The sequence below is a fragment of the Artemia sp. Qi Xiang Cuo genome, chromosome 6 (assembly GCF_049724085.1).
Source record: "Artemia sp. Qi Xiang Cuo chromosome 6, ASM4972408v1, whole genome shotgun sequence".
NCBI classification, from domain to species: domain Eukaryota; kingdom Metazoa; phylum Arthropoda; class Branchiopoda; order Anostraca; family Artemiidae; genus Artemia; species Artemia sp. Qi Xiang Cuo.
Window position 1 is genome coordinate 68,618,227 of NC_142799.1, and position 17,066 is coordinate 68,635,292.

The 17,066-nt window shown below is 37.2% G+C and overlaps 1 protein-coding gene across 3 annotated transcripts in view; it reads left to right on the forward strand.

Moving 5' to 3' along the window:
- LOC148951547 (carbonic anhydrase 2-like) overlaps positions 1 to 17,066 on the forward strand; it is a 172,201-nt gene that overhangs the window by 41,011 nt on the left and 114,124 nt on the right. The window contains exon 1 of one of the 3 annotated variants that reach the window (XM_089091102.1): positions 7,185 to 7,242. The exons of the other annotated variants lie outside the window; for them this stretch is intronic. The gene's annotated coding sequence lies outside the window, so the exon portion shown is untranslated. Of the gene's footprint in view, positions 1 to 7,184; positions 7,243 to 17,066 lie in introns of those variants that run through there. 3 annotated transcript variants of the gene reach the window in all.

The window sequence follows — 17,066 nt, forward strand, 5'->3', positions numbered from 1 at the left end:
TTTCAAAAACCTATTTTCTATCTGGAAATCAACTAGCCTACGCTAAACAAAATGGCTATCTCAAAATTTTGATTGGATGTGTTTGGGTAAATAATGGATGTTGGGGGGGGGGGGGGCTATTTGCCCTCCAATCACTTTCAGCTATTAAGAAGGGCACTAGCCCTTTGAATTTTCAATCAAAAGAGCCCCTTTTGAAGTTTCTATGACAACGCCTTCTATAAAAATCTTATATACCCCATGACATAACTTAAAACCCTTGCCCTGAGGGTTGTTGGAAAGTGTCCTCCTCAAAAACGTATTTTCTATCTGGAAATCAACTACGCTGAATAAATGGCTATCTCAAAATTTTCATTGAATGTGTTTGGGAGAAAGATGGGCGTGGGGGAGGGGCTAGTTCCCCTCCAATCGTTTTCAACTATTAAGAAGGGAACTAGCCCTTTGAATTTCCAACTGAACGAGCATGTTTTGAAGTTTTTACGACAAAGCCTTCCTATAAAAACCCTTGCCCTGATGGTTTTGAGGAAGTGTCCTCCTCAAAAACATATTTCCTATGTGGAAATCAACTACGCTGACCAAAATGGCTATCTCAAAATTTTGATTGGATGTGTTACGGGAAATGATGGGGCGTGGGGGGGGGGGCTAGTTGCCCTCCAATCACTTTTGACTTTGAAACAGGGCACTAGCCCTTTGAATTTCCAATCGAATGAGCTTGTTTTGAAGTTTCTACGACAACGCCATCTATAAAAACCTTAAATAACCCAGGGCATAACTTAAAACCTTTGCCCTGAGGGTTGCGGGGGAGGGTCCTCTTCAAAAAAATATTTTCTATCTGGAAATCAACTAGCCTACGCTGAAACAAAATGGCTATTTCAAAATTTTGATTGGATGGGTTTTGGGGAATGATGGCCTTGGGGGGGGGGGGGGCTAGGTGCTCTCCAATCACTTTCGACTATTAAAAAGGGCACTATCCCTTTGAATTCCCAATCAAATGAGCCTGTTTTGAAGTTTCTACGATAACGCCTTCTATAAAAACCCTATATGCCCCCAGGGCATAACTTAAAACCCTTGCCCTGAGGGTTGTGGGGGAGTATCCTTCTCAAAAACATATTTTCTATCTGGAAATCAACTACGCTGAACACAATGCCTATCTCAAAATTTTGATTGGATGTGTTTGGGACAATGATGGACGTGAAGGGGGGGGGGCTAGTTGCCCTCCAATCACTTTCGAGTATTAAAAAGGGCACTAGCCCTATGAATTTCCAATCAAATGAGCCTGTTTTGAAATTTCTACGACAATGCCTTCTATAAAAGCCTTATATGCCCTCAGGGCATAACTTAAAACCCATGTCCTGAGGGTTGTGGGGGAGTGTCCTCCTCAAAAAATATTTTATATCTGGAAATAAACTACGTTGAACAAAATGGCTATCTAACAGTTTTGATTGCATGTGTTTGAGGGAAAGATGGGCGTGAAGGGGGGGGGGGTAGTTGTCCCCCAATCACTTCCGACTATTAAAAAGGGCACTAGCCCTTTGAATTCTCAATCAAATGAGCCTGTTTTGAAGTTTCTTCGTTAACGCCTTCTATAAAAACCCCTATATGCCCCCAGGGCATAACTCAAAACCCTTGCCCTCAGGGTTGTGGGGGAGTGTCCTCCTCAAAATCATATTTTCTATCTGGAAATCAACTACGCTGAATACAATGCCTATCTCAAAATTTTGATTGGATGTGTTTGGGAGAATGATGGACGTGAAGGGGGGGGGTTATTTGCCCTCCAATCCCTTTCGACTATTAAAAGGGCACTAGCCCTTTGAATTTACAATCGAATGAGCCTTTTTTGAAGTTTCTACGACAGCGGCTTCTATAAAAACCTTAAATGCCCCCAGGGCATAACTTAAACCCCTTGCCCTGAGGGCTGTGGGGGAGTGTTCACCTCAAAAACATATTGTCTATCTGGAAATCCACGCCGCAGAACAACATGGCTAAATCAACATGTGTATTGGATGTGTGTAGGGGAATGATGGGCGTGGGGGGGCTAGTTGCCCTCCAATCACTTTCGACTATTAAAAAGGGGCACTAGCCCTTTTGAAGTGTCTACGACGACCCCTTCTATATGAAGTGCCCTGCTTTAAAGAAAAAAAATAAACTGTATATTGTGCCAACATCGTTCTTATATGCCCTCAGGGCATAACTTAAAACCCTTGCCCCGAAGGTTGTGGGGGAGTGTCCTTCTCAAAAAAATATTTTCTATCTGGAAATCAACTATGCTGAACAAAATGGCTATCTCAAAAGTTTGATTAGATGTGTTTTGGGCAATGATTTGCGTGGGGGGGTCTAGTTATCCTGCAATTACTATCGACTATTAAAAAAGGGCACTAGCCACTCCAATTTCCAATTGAATGAGCCGCTGCCTATGATAGTAGTGTCTGTGTCAGAGTGAATCTTGATAAATTTTCCCTTCAAATGTCTCTAACTCTTACTGTGTCTGACTGAATCTTGATTAATTCTCACTTCCAATATCTCTTACTCTAAAAAGAATCCAATTATTACCTCTAAGACTTTGGTAAGAACCTAATTAATCTATTTGAGACCCTAGTATGTCATTTTTGAGCTGATAGTGAGCTGATTGGAGGGCTATTTGTCCTCCAATCCCTTTCGACTATTAAAAAGGGCACTAGCCCTTTGAATTTCCAATCGAATGAGCCTTTTTTGAAGTTTCTACGACAACGCCTTCTATAAAAACCTTATATGCCCCCAGGGCATAACTTAAACCCCTTGCCCTGAGGGTTGTGGGGGAGTGTCCTTCTCAAAAACATATTTTCTATCTTGAAATCAACTACGCTGAACAAAATGACCATCTCAAAATTTTGATTGGATGTGTTTGGGGGAATGATGGGCGTGGGGGGGGGGAGGGTAGTTGCCCTCCAATCACTTTCGACTATTAAAAAGGGCACTAGCCCTTTTGAAGAGTCTACGACGACCCCTTCTATAGGAAGTGCCCTGCTTTAAGGAAAAAAAATTATAAACTGTACATTGTGTCAACATTGATCTTATATGCCCTCAGGGCCTAACTTAAAACCCTTGCCCCGAGGGTTGTGGGGGAGTGTCCTTCTCAAAAAGATATTTTCTATCTGGAAATCAACTACGCTGAACAAAATTGCTATCTCAAAATTTTGATTGGATGGGTTTTGGAAAATGATGGGCGTGGGGGAGGGGGGGCTAGTTATCCTGCAATCACTTTTGACTATTAAAAAAGGGCACTAGCCACTCCAATTTCCAATCAAATGAGCCGCTGCCTATGATAGTAGTGTCTGTGTCAGAGTGAATCTTGATAAATTTTCCCTTCAAATGTCTCTAACTCTTACTTTGTCTGACTGAATCTTGATAAATTCTCACTTCCAATATCTCTTACTCTAAAAAGAATCCAATCATTACCTCTAAGACTTTGGTAAGAACCTAATTCATCTATTTCAGACCCTTGTATATCATTTGTGAGCTGATAGTAATGCCTGTGTCAGACTGAATCCTTATAAATTCCTACTTCATATGCTTCAAACTCTGAAAAGAATCGGATTCATCTCTCTCAGACTTTGGTAAAAAACCCTAATTCACCTATTTCAGGGTTCCAGGGGGGGGGGAGGGGCGAAGCCCCCTAGCGTAGTTTAAAGTAGTGTAATTTACTTAATTAACTCAAATTTGCGTTAATTCAACTTACTCCTAACTCAAGTTTATCGGATTAACATATTTTGCGCCCTCCCCCCTAAAACAAAAATTCGGATCAAACTATTTTGTGCTCCACCCCTAAAAAAAAAATCCTGGATCTGCCCCTGTATTTCAGACTCAAGTATACCACTTTTTTGCTGATAGTAGTGTCTGTGTTTGACGGAGGCTTGATGAATTTCACCTTCATGTGTCTCTAACTCTAAAAAGATTTTGACTCCTCTCTATAAGACTGTGGTAAAAACTTTAACCATCTATTTAAGACGCTCGCATATCAATTTTGCGCTGATAGTAGTGTATTTGTCTGACTGAATCTTGATTAAATCCCTCTTCATATATTTATAACTCTAAAAATAATCTGATTCATCTCTGGCAGACTTTGAAAACAAAAACAACTAATTTACCTATTTAAGACTCTAGTACACCATTTGTGAGCTGATAGTAGTGTTTGTCTGACAGAATCTTGATAAATTCTCACCTCATATGTCTGTAACTCTAAAAAGAATCCGATTCATCTCTCACAGACTTTGGTAAAAACCTAATTCATCTATTTCAGACTCTAGTATACCACTTGTGATCTGATAGTAGTGTCTGTATTTGACTAACTATTGATAAATGCCCACTTCATATGTCTCTAACTCCAAAAAAAAATCGATTCATCTCTCTCAGACTTTGGTTAAAACCTGATTCACTTATTTCAGGTTCTAGTATAACACTTGTGAGTTGGTAGTAGTGTCTGTGTTTTACTGAATCTTGATAATTTCTCACTTTCTATGTCTCCAATTCTAAGAAGAATCCGATTCATCTCTCGCATACTTCGGTAAAAAAAACAACTAATTCATCTATCTAATATTCTAGTACATCACTTTTGAGCTCATAGTAATATCTGTGTCTGACTGAATCTTGAAAAATTTCCACTTCATATGTCTCTAACTCTAAAACGAATCTGATTCATCTCTCTCAGACTTTGGTAAAAACCTAATTTATCTATTTCAGACTCTAGTAAACTACTTGTGATCTGGTATTAGTGTCTGTATTTGACAGAATCTTGATAAATACTCATTTCATATGTTTCTTACTCTAAAGAGAATTCGATTCACCTCTCTCAGACTTCGGTAAAAACCTAATTCATCTATTTCAGGCTCTAGTATACCGCTTGTGAACGGATAGTATTGTCTATATTTGACTGAATCTTGATAAATTCCTACTTCATATGTCTCTAACTCTAAAAAGATTCTGATCCATCTCTCTCAGACTATGGTAAAAACCTAATTCACCTATTTCAGACTCTAGTATATCGCTTGTGTGCTGGTAGTAATGTCTGTCTATGACCCAATTTTCACTTCATATGTCTCTAACTCTTATTGTGTCTGGCTGAATGTTGATAAATTCTCATTTCATATGTCTTTAACTCTAAAAAGAGCCCAATTTATCTTTCTCATACTTTGGTAAAATAAACCTAATTCACATATTTCAATCTAGCATAAAAATTCTAAGTAAAAAATTTCATTACGAATATTTTTTTTCTAATAAGAGAAACCATGACTAACATAGTTGTATTCTTTTCATTTCGTATTTCGAATATATCACAAGTGATTTTTTTTTTTATTTCATTTTAAGATCAGAGAAAAAAAAGTTGAAAAAATGTCTGTCCAAAAAATTCTAAGCGAAAAAAGAAAAAAAAATGTTACTACAAACAGTAATTTTCTAATAGGGAAGCTCACGAGTAACATATCTATATAATCTTCATTTCGTATTTCGAAAATATCACAAGTGATTTTTTTTTTGTTTTAAGTATATTTTACGTGATTTAAGACATGAAAATAAAAGTTGAAAAAATTTCTAAGTCAAAAATTTAAAGTTCAAAAAAATAAAGTTTAAAAAAGTTTAAGTACAAAAAAGGGGGGACTTGGGGGGGGGGGGAATAGGCTCCTTGAAGGTTGGACATGGATGACCACAATTTGTCTCTAAAAGAAGTGTTGATATAAGCACTCAATCCCCTGACTAAGATGATGCAAGCGTTTGCACTATATCATAAATTATATTAGTCCAATTTGAAATCAAATGAAACGAATTACCTAAATGTTCATTCCTCTGATTACGTCGATTCTACCATTCCACTGTTGAACATATGTTAATCTTGTAATAACAGGAACGTGTAGTTCATTCACCGGATCTGATTGCTAGGAAAACCGGTTATGCTAATGAGGTATCTCTCTTATAGTATGGTTATGTAAGTAGGTTAATGACCCAAATCGTTTAGGCAATATTTAGTACCCAAATATGGTTTCCTGTCTGTAGTATAGGGTAGCTTTAGTGCCCAAATAAGGTGCGTTATCTGTAGTATAGGAAAGCTTTAATGCCTCAGGGGTCTTATGGCTGTGGTTATTACAAGCATACTACTCATATTTACTGGTCTTACTTGAAAAATGATCTGAAAATAAATAAAAAATACAAGTTATTCTACTGAAAGTAAGGAGCAATATTAAAACTCAAAACGAACAGAAATTATTCTGTATATGAATGGGTTGCCCCCTCTTCAATACCTTGTTCTTTACGCTAAAGTTTGAATGTTTGTCCCTTTTTTTGAGGAAAGACTCCTGAAGGACCGTTTAATTAGAATAGGAAGCTTTTTTAAAAGTGGCTAAGAAATTTAGTTTGAGAGCGAGGTATTGGGAAGGGGGCAATCCATTCATATACGAATAATTTCTGTCCGTTTTGAGTTTTACTTTCGTTCCTTACTTTCAGTTGAAAAAGCTTGTTCTTTTTTATTTAAAACAATAAAAATAAGCTCCTTAAGCTTTCGGTTGCTTGGAGTAATCCCTTAAATACAGGAATAAAATTTAAAAATGAGAAGAAAAGAAAAGAAAGAAAGAGACAAGCAAATTTGCACCTGCCCAACTCCTGGTTGCAGCAGCCCTTCCAAACAACAGCTCGTTCCACCAACCAACACACTAAAGAACCCCTGTTTCCACCCAACAAAAAGCTAACCATTTTATTTCCATTTCGTATCTTTTTTCATTTTTTGGTGGGAACTTGAGAGTGAATGAAATGCAATTTAACTAGTCTTCAAAAATCATACGACCAGAGACAAACTATTTTAAGGTCAAACAAACGTGAAATTTCTGCAGGACGGGTTTTGAACCATGAGAATGGACAAAGCGGTTTCACTGATAACTTTATTAAAGCAATTATAATACATGGCTTAATTTGATATTTACATAATCTATTTTTTTGTCTTTTTTCTGCGCTAACCACTGAAGCAGCTAAATATCTCCTTCCTATAGGGTTCAAGTTATTTTGTGCGTTTATCGAACTTTTTAAAAGCACTTATTCGACGAGCTTCATGCTTGATTAAACTAATGAACACACAAATTAACCATAGGTTTTAGCTGCTTTAGGGGCTAGGAAAAATGCACAAGATTGCGTAAATTCTTAGTTTATACCATCATTTCTTTTGATACAGTCTACATTTGTCTTTGCTACATGCAACATCAAATTAATTGCACATAGTTATATTTTGAGGTATTTAAGCTGTTTAGTCTTTTTTACATCCGAAATGAAGGTCAATAGTTGGCTATGACAAAAGTATTTAAAGGTATCTCTCATATATTCTAGGAATGCTTAGCATTATCTCTTTTTTCATACATGTTTGCATTTCACACTCCCCTAACAACCCCCCCCCCACACAAAAAAACAACCGAAGAAAATTTTGCGGATCCTGGCCCACTTCCCTAAAAACTACATAAAAGTCTAGACTTCATTCCCAAGCCGTCCCCGATAGATTGAAGATATGCCATTTCAATTGTCTGGGTCCCCGTGGCGTCTTTAAATTTACATCTACTCTTTCCTCCATTTCAGAACTTGAAATCCATTTGACCTCCAATACTCCCTAGACATGTTAACTTGATCTTCCAAGCTGATCTTGAGATATTTAGTAGGCCTATAAATTATTTTATTAATCTATGTATATTAATCAAATGTACCTTATTTCATTATTAATCCTGGTACATATAGTGTCTTCCGATTTACATAACTACTTCATCGTAAATATATTCTAGTCCCAAAGGGACTTAAAGTCCCAAAACTTTAAAACAGATTTGAGAAAAAAAATATGGTGGATCCTTATATCCCATATCCTCTAAATTAAAATTCAAGGTTCCCGCCACCCCCTCACAAAAAAATAAACTTTGTGGAAGTTAAAAAATGATCTCCCAGGCCTTTACTAAGATTAATTAAAAAAAAGACTTTCCGAAAAATAAATTTTCAAAGAAAAGTAAATGCCATTTTGAACTTAAGCTCAGCAGATACAAATACCTTTTAAAATTCAAACTCAGAACGACCAGAAATTATTATTAAAGAATAAATGAAACCCAAAACGAACAGAAATTAAATAAACAATCATTTCAAAAAAATACAACAAGTAATAACGTAATGAATAAATAGATCTTAAAGCGAGTAATGCTTAGATTGAATATGAAAATCAAGCTTAAACTGAAAAAAAATATTTTCCTACTGAAGTATAAATGAAACTTATAGAGAAGAGAAATTAAATAGACAGTCAATGCAAAAAAACATACAATAGATATTAATGTAAATTAATAAATAAATCTTAAGACGAGTGAAAATTAAATTGAATATGGAAATCAAGCTTGAAACGAACAAAAATCACCACAAACAATAGTTTTGGTATGACCTCCTTCTCTCACTGGAAAAGTCTTAAGCCTACTGCGTCATTGGCGCTTTACTGAAAACCAATTTTATGACAAATATTTTATTTTGTACTTAAGATTGAAAATAAACATTAAAATTATAGTAACATTTAGAACTGATGAGCTTTCAGCAATTAGTATCATTACATATCAAATATTCAGTTTATTTTATTAGCTCTTTTTAAATTTATTACATACGAATATAGTTCTACAAACAATTATTTGGATAATGACGTCTTTCCCAACTGTAAATAAAAAAAAAAATCCTACTGCGTCATTTGAGATAATATTAACACTGAGTATATTAAAAATAATTTATTTCAAAGTCCTTAAAGCATTGAAAATAAAAATAAAATTAGAACGAAATAAATTCTTGAACTGATGGATCTTTCAACAATTAATATCTTTATACATCAAATATTCAATTTGATGTTGTTTATACTTTCCATGAATGTTCAAGACGCATATAGTTTTCATTAAAGTGACAATGACGCATTAGGTTCTAGACTTTTACAGTGAGAGAAGGAGGTCATACCCAAACTCTTGCTTGTCGTGATTTTTGTTTGTTTCAAGATTGGTTTGCATATTCAACTTAAGTTTCACTCGTTTTAAGATTTATTCATTAATTTACATTAATATCGATTGTATGTTTGTTTGCATTGATTATTTATTTATATTCTGTTCGTTTTAAGTTTCATTTATACTTCAATAGGAAAATATTTGTTTTCATTTAAGCTTGATTTTCATATTCAATCTAAGCATTACTCGCTTTAAGATCTATTTATTCATTTATATTATTACTTGTTGTATGTTTTTGCTATGATTGTTTATTTAATTTCTCTTCGTTTTGGGTTTCATTTATTCGTTAATAATAATTTCTGGTCGTTTTGAGTTTGAATTTTAAAAGGAATCCGTATCTGCTAATCTTAAGTTTAAAATGGCCTTTACTTTTCTTTGAAAATTTTATTTTTCGGAAAGTTTTTTTTAATTAAGTTTTGTTCCTTTTTGATTGCAAAAACTTTCAAGTTTTTAAAAATTTCTTATTTCAAAATCAAACTTTTAAAAATATCAAATATTCTTCAAAGCATCAAAACTGACATCAAAGTGAAAAAATGGGTTTGTGTCAACCTCGGAATTTTTATTATCTGATGTTTGAACTATTTTCAACAAAATTGCTATCTCAAAATTTTTATCGGATGGGTTGGGGAAAAAGGGCATGGGGGGGGGGGGGACTAGATTAAGCTTCAGTCTCTTTTGACTCTTTAAAAGTGAACTAGAACTTTCTATTCCAATTAAATGAGCCCTCTCTGAAGTTTATACGAGTATCCCTTCTATAAGAACCATATATATCCCCAGAGTATAACTTACAAGGCCTGTCCCTGGGCTCTGGGGGGTTGTGTCGACCCTGGAGTTTTAATATATGATGGTTGAACTATTTTTAACAAAATAGTTAAAAATATTTGTGAACTATTTTAACAAAATAATCACCTGAAATTTTTATCAGATGGGTTTATCCATTCGATACACCCCAAGGCGTGAAGGGCGGGATGGGCTATTTGCCCTCCGATATTTTTTCACTCTGAGAAAATGAACTACAACTTGTAATTTCCATTCAAATGAGCCCTCTCTGAAGTTTATACGAGCATACCTTCATAAGAACCATATATGCCCCTAGAGCAATACTTACAACGCCTTTCCCGGCCCTGGGGGGGATGGGTGTCGACACAGGAGTTTTCCATCTGACCTTTGAACTATTTTTAACGAAATGACCATACGTAAAGGAGTTTCTGTTATATAACCTTTGGACTATTTTAACAAAATGGTTATCTCAAATTTTTTGTCAGATGTATTTGGAGAAAAAGGGCTTGGGGGCCAATTTCCCTCTGATCACTTTTGACTCTTAAAAAGGGCCCTAGAACCCTCAATTTCATATCGAATGAGCCCCATTTGAAGTCTATACGACGACGCCTTCTATATGAAGTGCCTCTGGGAAAAAAATGGAGAGTGGGGGGAGGCTAGCTGCCCTCTAATCACTTTTGACTCTTAAAAAGTGAATAACAACTTTTAATTTCCAATCAAATGAGCCCTCTAGGAAGTTCATACGAGCATCCCTTCCGTAACAATCATAAATGCCCACAGGGCATAACTTAAAACGCCTACCCCTGGGTCCTGGAGGGTTGTGTCGACACCGGAGTTTTTTGATATCAGAACTTTCAACTATTTTTAACAGAATTTCTATCTCAAAATTTCCATATGATGTATTTAAGGCGTGGAGGAGGGGGGGAGGGCTAGTTGCCCTCCGATCTCTTTTGACTTTAAAAAAGTGAACGAGAACTTTTAATTTCCAATCAAATGAGCCCTCTCCGAAGTTTATGCGAGCATCTCTTCCATAAGAACTATATATACCCCTAGAGCATTGCTCATAACGCCTGCCTCCGGGCCCGGGCAGGTTTAGTCGACACAGGAATTTTTCTTATCTGACCTTTGAACTATTCTTAATGAAGTGGCTATTTTAAAAATTTTATCGGATGGGCTGGGGGAAAAAGGGTGTGTGTGTGGGGGGGGCTAGTTGCCCTCGGATATCTTTTGACTCTTAAAAATTGAACTAGAACTTTCAATCTCCGATCAAATGAGCCCCCTCTGAAGTTTATACGAGCATCCCTTTCATAAGAACCATATACGCCCCAAGGACAACACTTACAACGCCTATCCCCCGGGCTCTGTGGGGCGTTTTTGTCAAATAATTTTTGAACAATTTCCAAACACTGGCTATCTCAAAATTTATAGCTGACGAATTTGGGGAAAAAAGATCGTGGGGGTGGGGGCTAGTTTAACTCTCTTGACTCTTAAAAAGTGAACTAGAAGTTTCAATTTCTAATCAAATGAGCCCTCTATGAAGTTTATACGAGCATCCCTTTCATAAGAACCATGCATGGCCTTAGGGCATAACTTAGAAAGCCTTCCCCTGTGCCTTGGGGGGTTCTATTGACACTGGATTTTTTCTTATCCGACCTTTGAACTATTTTTAACAAAATGTCTATCTAAAAATTTTCATCAGATGGGTTTGGAAAAAGAAGGCGTGGGGGGGGCGGATAGCTGCCCTCGGATCTCTTTTGACTATTAAAAATTGAGCTCGAATTTGCAAAGATCATAATTTGCAGCTTGTCCCCCGGGAACTGAAGGGGATTAAGTAATCCTCAATGACATAATTATTAAATTTTGACTATACCGAACCAAATGGCTATCTCAGAATGTTGATTGGGTTACTCTGGGAAAACAATGAGCGTGGGAGGGGGCCAAGTTACCCTCTAATTTTTTGGTCACTTTAAAAGGGCGCTAGAACTTTTAATTTCCGTTCAAAGAAGCCCTCTCACGATATTCTAGAACCACTGAATTGATATGATAACCCTTGGAAAAAAAAAATAAATAAAAAAAATAAACACACATCCGTGATCTTTCTTCTGGCAAAAAATACAAAATTCCACATTTCTGCAGATAGGAGCTTGAAACTTCTATAGTAAGGTTCTCTGATGCGCTGAATCTGATGTTGTGATTTTCATTAAAGTTCTATGACTTTTAGGGGTTGGTTCCCCCTTTTTTTGAAAATAACGCAAATATTCTCAGGCGCGTAGCTTTTAATGCGTATAACTAAACTTGATGAAAATTATATATTTCAAATTAGAAAAAAAATCTGATTCTTTTGATGTATCTACTGGTATCAAAACCCCATTTTTTAGAGTTTCGGCTACTGTACCACGAATTGTTTGATACCAAACGAGTGACATTCTTGAGCTGACTCAGGTAGGGTATTCCAAACGGTATGACAAGGGGCTAATAAATTGAAATCATACGTCCCCAATTGAGTAAATGAAATATTACTATTCCTTAAATTGCGAAGATAATGCGTAGAAAAATCAGGGAGGAAAGATGGTAGTAATTTTTAGGGCCGCGGTAACACCAGATAGTTGGTGAAAAGTGAAAGAAGTGCACGAAAGACTGGAGAGTGACTATAAATCAAGTAATGGGCTAATTGGGTTGGTTGTACAGTTGTTTCCTGTATAAGCCCCCTTGTTTTACCATCTAACTTAGACAGTAATTTCAAAAATAAAGAAAAATTTGGCATCCATATTGTAGGGCAATAAGAGACGTAAGACTAAACTAAGCAATGAAATAGAATTTTCAAAACTGATCCATGAAAAAAATATTTTACCTTCCTCAAAATTCCAAGACTTCTTGAGATCTTTTTTTTAAATTAGTCCAATAGGATGTTTGAATGAAAGGTTTTCATCGAGAAGAATCTTGAGAAATTGGACCTACCAATCTTCATGTATATTGAGAGAACCTCTTGACAGCTGGATTTCAGAATTTCGTTTTCGATTGCTATGAATCTGAAAGAGTCACTACTTCGTTTGAATTAAAAAGATATGGAATAAAACACAAAATCTGGCTTAATCACATGGGTTATCGAGGTCATAATCGTCCAATGAAACATTGAGACAGCTTATTCCATGTCACTGGCTGCAAGGAATAATTCAGAAAAGGTTATTCTTTTTACAAGTGTATCCAACTCTGTCACAATCATGTTTATATGTGCATTGAATCAGTCTGAGAGGCTTTCAGGAGCAGGTGGTATATCAGTCATAACTGGTGTATAACTGTTTGAAAAAAGTTTCCAGCCCCTGGCTTCGGGTACTAGAGCTTTCGCTGAGGGCAACCATGTCATCATTTGAAAATAATTACGGAGACCAAACATCAGAAGTATATTAGGCCCATTCTTTTGCATTAAGATCTTACATCTAAGATCTCACATCTTTCTTCAAAGATTTCCGTGCTTTTAACTCATCTTTGTTCTAAGATCTAACAGCTCACTGATGTTAGCTGAAAGTTTGAAAGACGCCATCCTTCTGCCACATAGAAAAATGATAAGAGAACGTTGATGATAGTAGAGAGGGGTCAGGAGGTACAAACAGGGCTCCTTATATGGGCATAGAATACTGACAGGGCTCCTAATATGGGCATAGAGTCATTAGGGAGAATACGTGGCTAATGGGGTCAATGACCTCTTTTTCCAAGGTCGATTTATTTGATGTTTCTATGTGTAATAACTCCAGGGCGAAGGTTGCACATGCGCATTGAATTCTAACGGGAACAATGTTATTGATCTAGGACTCGAGGGGGAAGTGAATTTCCGAGAACTTGATTGCGTAATCAAAGTGTGTCAACAACAACAACATCGACCTTGACATTCGGTGAGAGCGTGCACTTACAACAACAACAACATCGACCTTGGAACACCTGTGCTGTCGACCTCAATTCACCTATCGTGAATCAATAATTCCCCTTAGAAACAACAAATTAATTTCCCCTTTCTTGACAGATCAATCAATCAATGACATCATCTGTCAGACTTTAAAAATTTTCGCCTAGAAACATTTCTCCAGGAATAGATCCAAATCATTAATGTCTTTGCCTCGGGAACAACTCTTTTGGTCGAACTCCAAAGGATATTAATAACCACAGGCCATGGAAACAATTAGGCAAGAAACATCTTAGCGATGAATTGTTTTAGCGCGCGAAAAGGTTTCATATTAATTTGAAATGCGTTAGCGCAGAGATGCCAATAACAAAGGAACACGCTGAATTTACGTTTAGGGATTATTTGGGCGAAACCGTTTTAGACAGGTTATGGAACTATTTCGGCGAAACGGTTAGAGACATTTCAAAAGAAGATTTTTGATGAGATTTTAGAAGAGGTTTTGAGTGTGGTCGTTATAATACACAAGTTTCATTTGAACAGTGTTCTGAGGTCCTCTAACCCAACCCCAAAGGGTTCCAATCCTCCTACCCCAACCCCGAAGGAAGCCCCCCGGTCCTCAAAGGCCCCCCAAGCTCCCAAAGGCCCTCCACCAGTCCCCAAATGTCCCCCAGGCCCCCAACTGCCCCCCCGGACACTCAAAGGCCCCCCAAGCTCCCAAAGGGCCACCGGCGCCCCAAAGGCCTACCCAGACCCCCAAATGCCATCCCCGGGCCCCCCAAAGGCACATCGAGCTCCCAAAAGACCAACGGGGTCCCAAAGGCCCCCCACCGGTCCCCAAATGTCCCCCAGGCACACAATGGCCCTCCCGGCACCCCAAAGGCCCACCCAGACCCCCAAATGCCCTACCCGGCCCCCCACAGCCCCAACCCCCGGGCCCCCACGTGCCCCCGCGCTCCCAAAGGACCACTGACCCTCAAGGGACCCACAGACCCTCAAAGGCTCTCCCCGAGCACCCGTCTTTCGTTGATGTGTGTTGTCTGAAACCTATGATTTGGGATGTGTAGTTTGCTACTTCAGGCTTTTCTGAGCTAAGGTTTCCTAGTATTTCCTAGGTGAATGTTGTCTGAAACCAATAGTTTGGGATGACTCGTTTGCTATTTCAGACTTTTTTGAGCTAGGTTTCTTAGCCTTTCGTTGGTGTGTGTTGAGTGAAACTTATGATTTGGGATATGTAGTTTGCTATTTTTGACTTTTCTGAGCTGGATTTCTTAGTCTTTCGTAGGTGTGTGATGTCTGAAACCTATGATTTGGGGTGTGTAGTTTGCTATTTTCGACTTTTCTGAGCTGGATTTCTTAGCCTTTCTTAGGTATGTGTTGTCATAAAATTATGATTTGGGATGTATAGTTTGCTATTTCAGGCTTTTATGAGCTAAGGTTTTCTAGTATTTCGTAGGTGAATGCTGTCTGAAACCAATAGTTTGGGATGAATAGTTTGCTATTTTTGACTTTTCTGAGCTAGGTTTCTTAGTCTTTCGTTGGTGTGTGTTGACTGAAACCGATGATTTGGGATATGTAGTTTGCTATTTTTGACTTTTCTGAGCTGGATTTCTTAGTCTTTCATAGGTGTGTTTTCTATGAAACTTATGATTTGGGATGGGTGGATTGCTACTTTTGACTTTTCTGAGCTGGATTTCTTAGCCTTTCATAGGTGTTTGTTGTCTGAAACCTATAGTTTGGGATGACTAGTTTGCTATTTTTGACTTTTCTGAGCTAGGTTTCTTAGCCGTTCATAGGTGAGTGTTGTCTGAAACCTATGATTTGGGATATGTAATTTGCTATTTCCGACTTTTCATAACCGGATTTCTTAGTCTTTCGTAGGTGTGTGGTGTCTGAAACCTATGATTTGGGGTGTGTGGGTTGCTATTTTTTTGACTTTTCTGAGCTGGATTTCTTAGTCTTTCGTTGGTGTGTGTTGACTGAAACCGATGATTTGGGATAATTAATTTGCTATTTTTGACTTTTCTGAGCTAGATTTCTTAGCCTATCATATGTGTGTCCTTTCAGAAAATTATGATTTGGGAGGTGTAGTTTGCTTTTGGACTTTTCAGAGCTAGGATTCTTAGTCACTCATAGGTGTTTGTTGTCTGAAACTTCGAGTTTGGGATGAGTAGTTGGCTATTTCAGACTTTTCTGAGCTAAGGTTTCTTAGTATTTCGTAGGTGAATGCTGTCTGAAACTTATGATTTGGGATATGTAAATTACTATTTCGGGCTTTTCTGAGTTGGATTTCTTAGTCTTTCATAGGTGTGTAGTGTCTGAAACCTATGATTTGGGATGTGTAGTTTGCTATTTTCGACTTTTCTGAGCTAGGTTTCTTAGCCTTTCATAGGTATGTGTTGTCAGAACATTATGATTTGGGATGTGTAGTTTGCTATTTCAGGCTTTTCTGAGCTAAGGTTTTCTAGTATTTCGTAGGTGAATGTTGTCTGAAACCAATAGTTTGGGATGTGTAATTTGCTATTTCCGACTTTTCATAACCGGATTTCTTAGTCTTTCGTAGGTGTGTGGTGTCTGAAACCTATGATTTGGGATGTGTGGGTTGCTATTTCAGGCTGTTCTGAGTTGGATTTCTTAGTCTTTCATAGGTGTGTAGTGTCTGAAACCTATGATTTGGGGTGGGTGGATTGCTACTTTTGACTTTTCTGAGCTGGATTTCTTAGCCTTTCATAGGTGTTTGTTGTCTGAAACATATAGTTTGGGATGACTAGTTTGCTATTTTTGACTTTTCTGAGCTAGGTTTCTTAGCCGTTCATAGGTGAGTGTTGTCTGAAACCTATGATTTGGGATATGTAATTTGCTATTTCTGACTTTTCATAAGCATATTTATTAGTCTTTCGTAGGTGTGTGATTTCTGAAAACTTTTTGGTGTGTGTTTTAGTGTCGTTATTTTTTGACTTTTCTGAGCATTTTTTCATAGCCATTCGTAGGTGTGTGTTGACTGAAACCTATGATTTGGGATGGTTAATTTGCTATTTTTGACTTTTCTAAGCTAGATTTCTTAGCCTTTCATAGGTGTGTCCTTTCAGAAAATTATGATTTGGGAAGCACACAAAAACTTACACATGCACACGAAAACTTACATGCACACAAAAACTTACATGCACACAAAAACTTACACACACACACACACACACACACAAAAAACACACACAAAAACAAACCAAAACAAACACACACACCCAAAAACAAACAAACACACAAAAAATTACACACACACACACACACAGACACACAAAAAAACTTAAACATTAACACAAAAAAACACAAACACACACGCACAAAAACTTACACACAAACACACTCACAAAAATGACACAAAC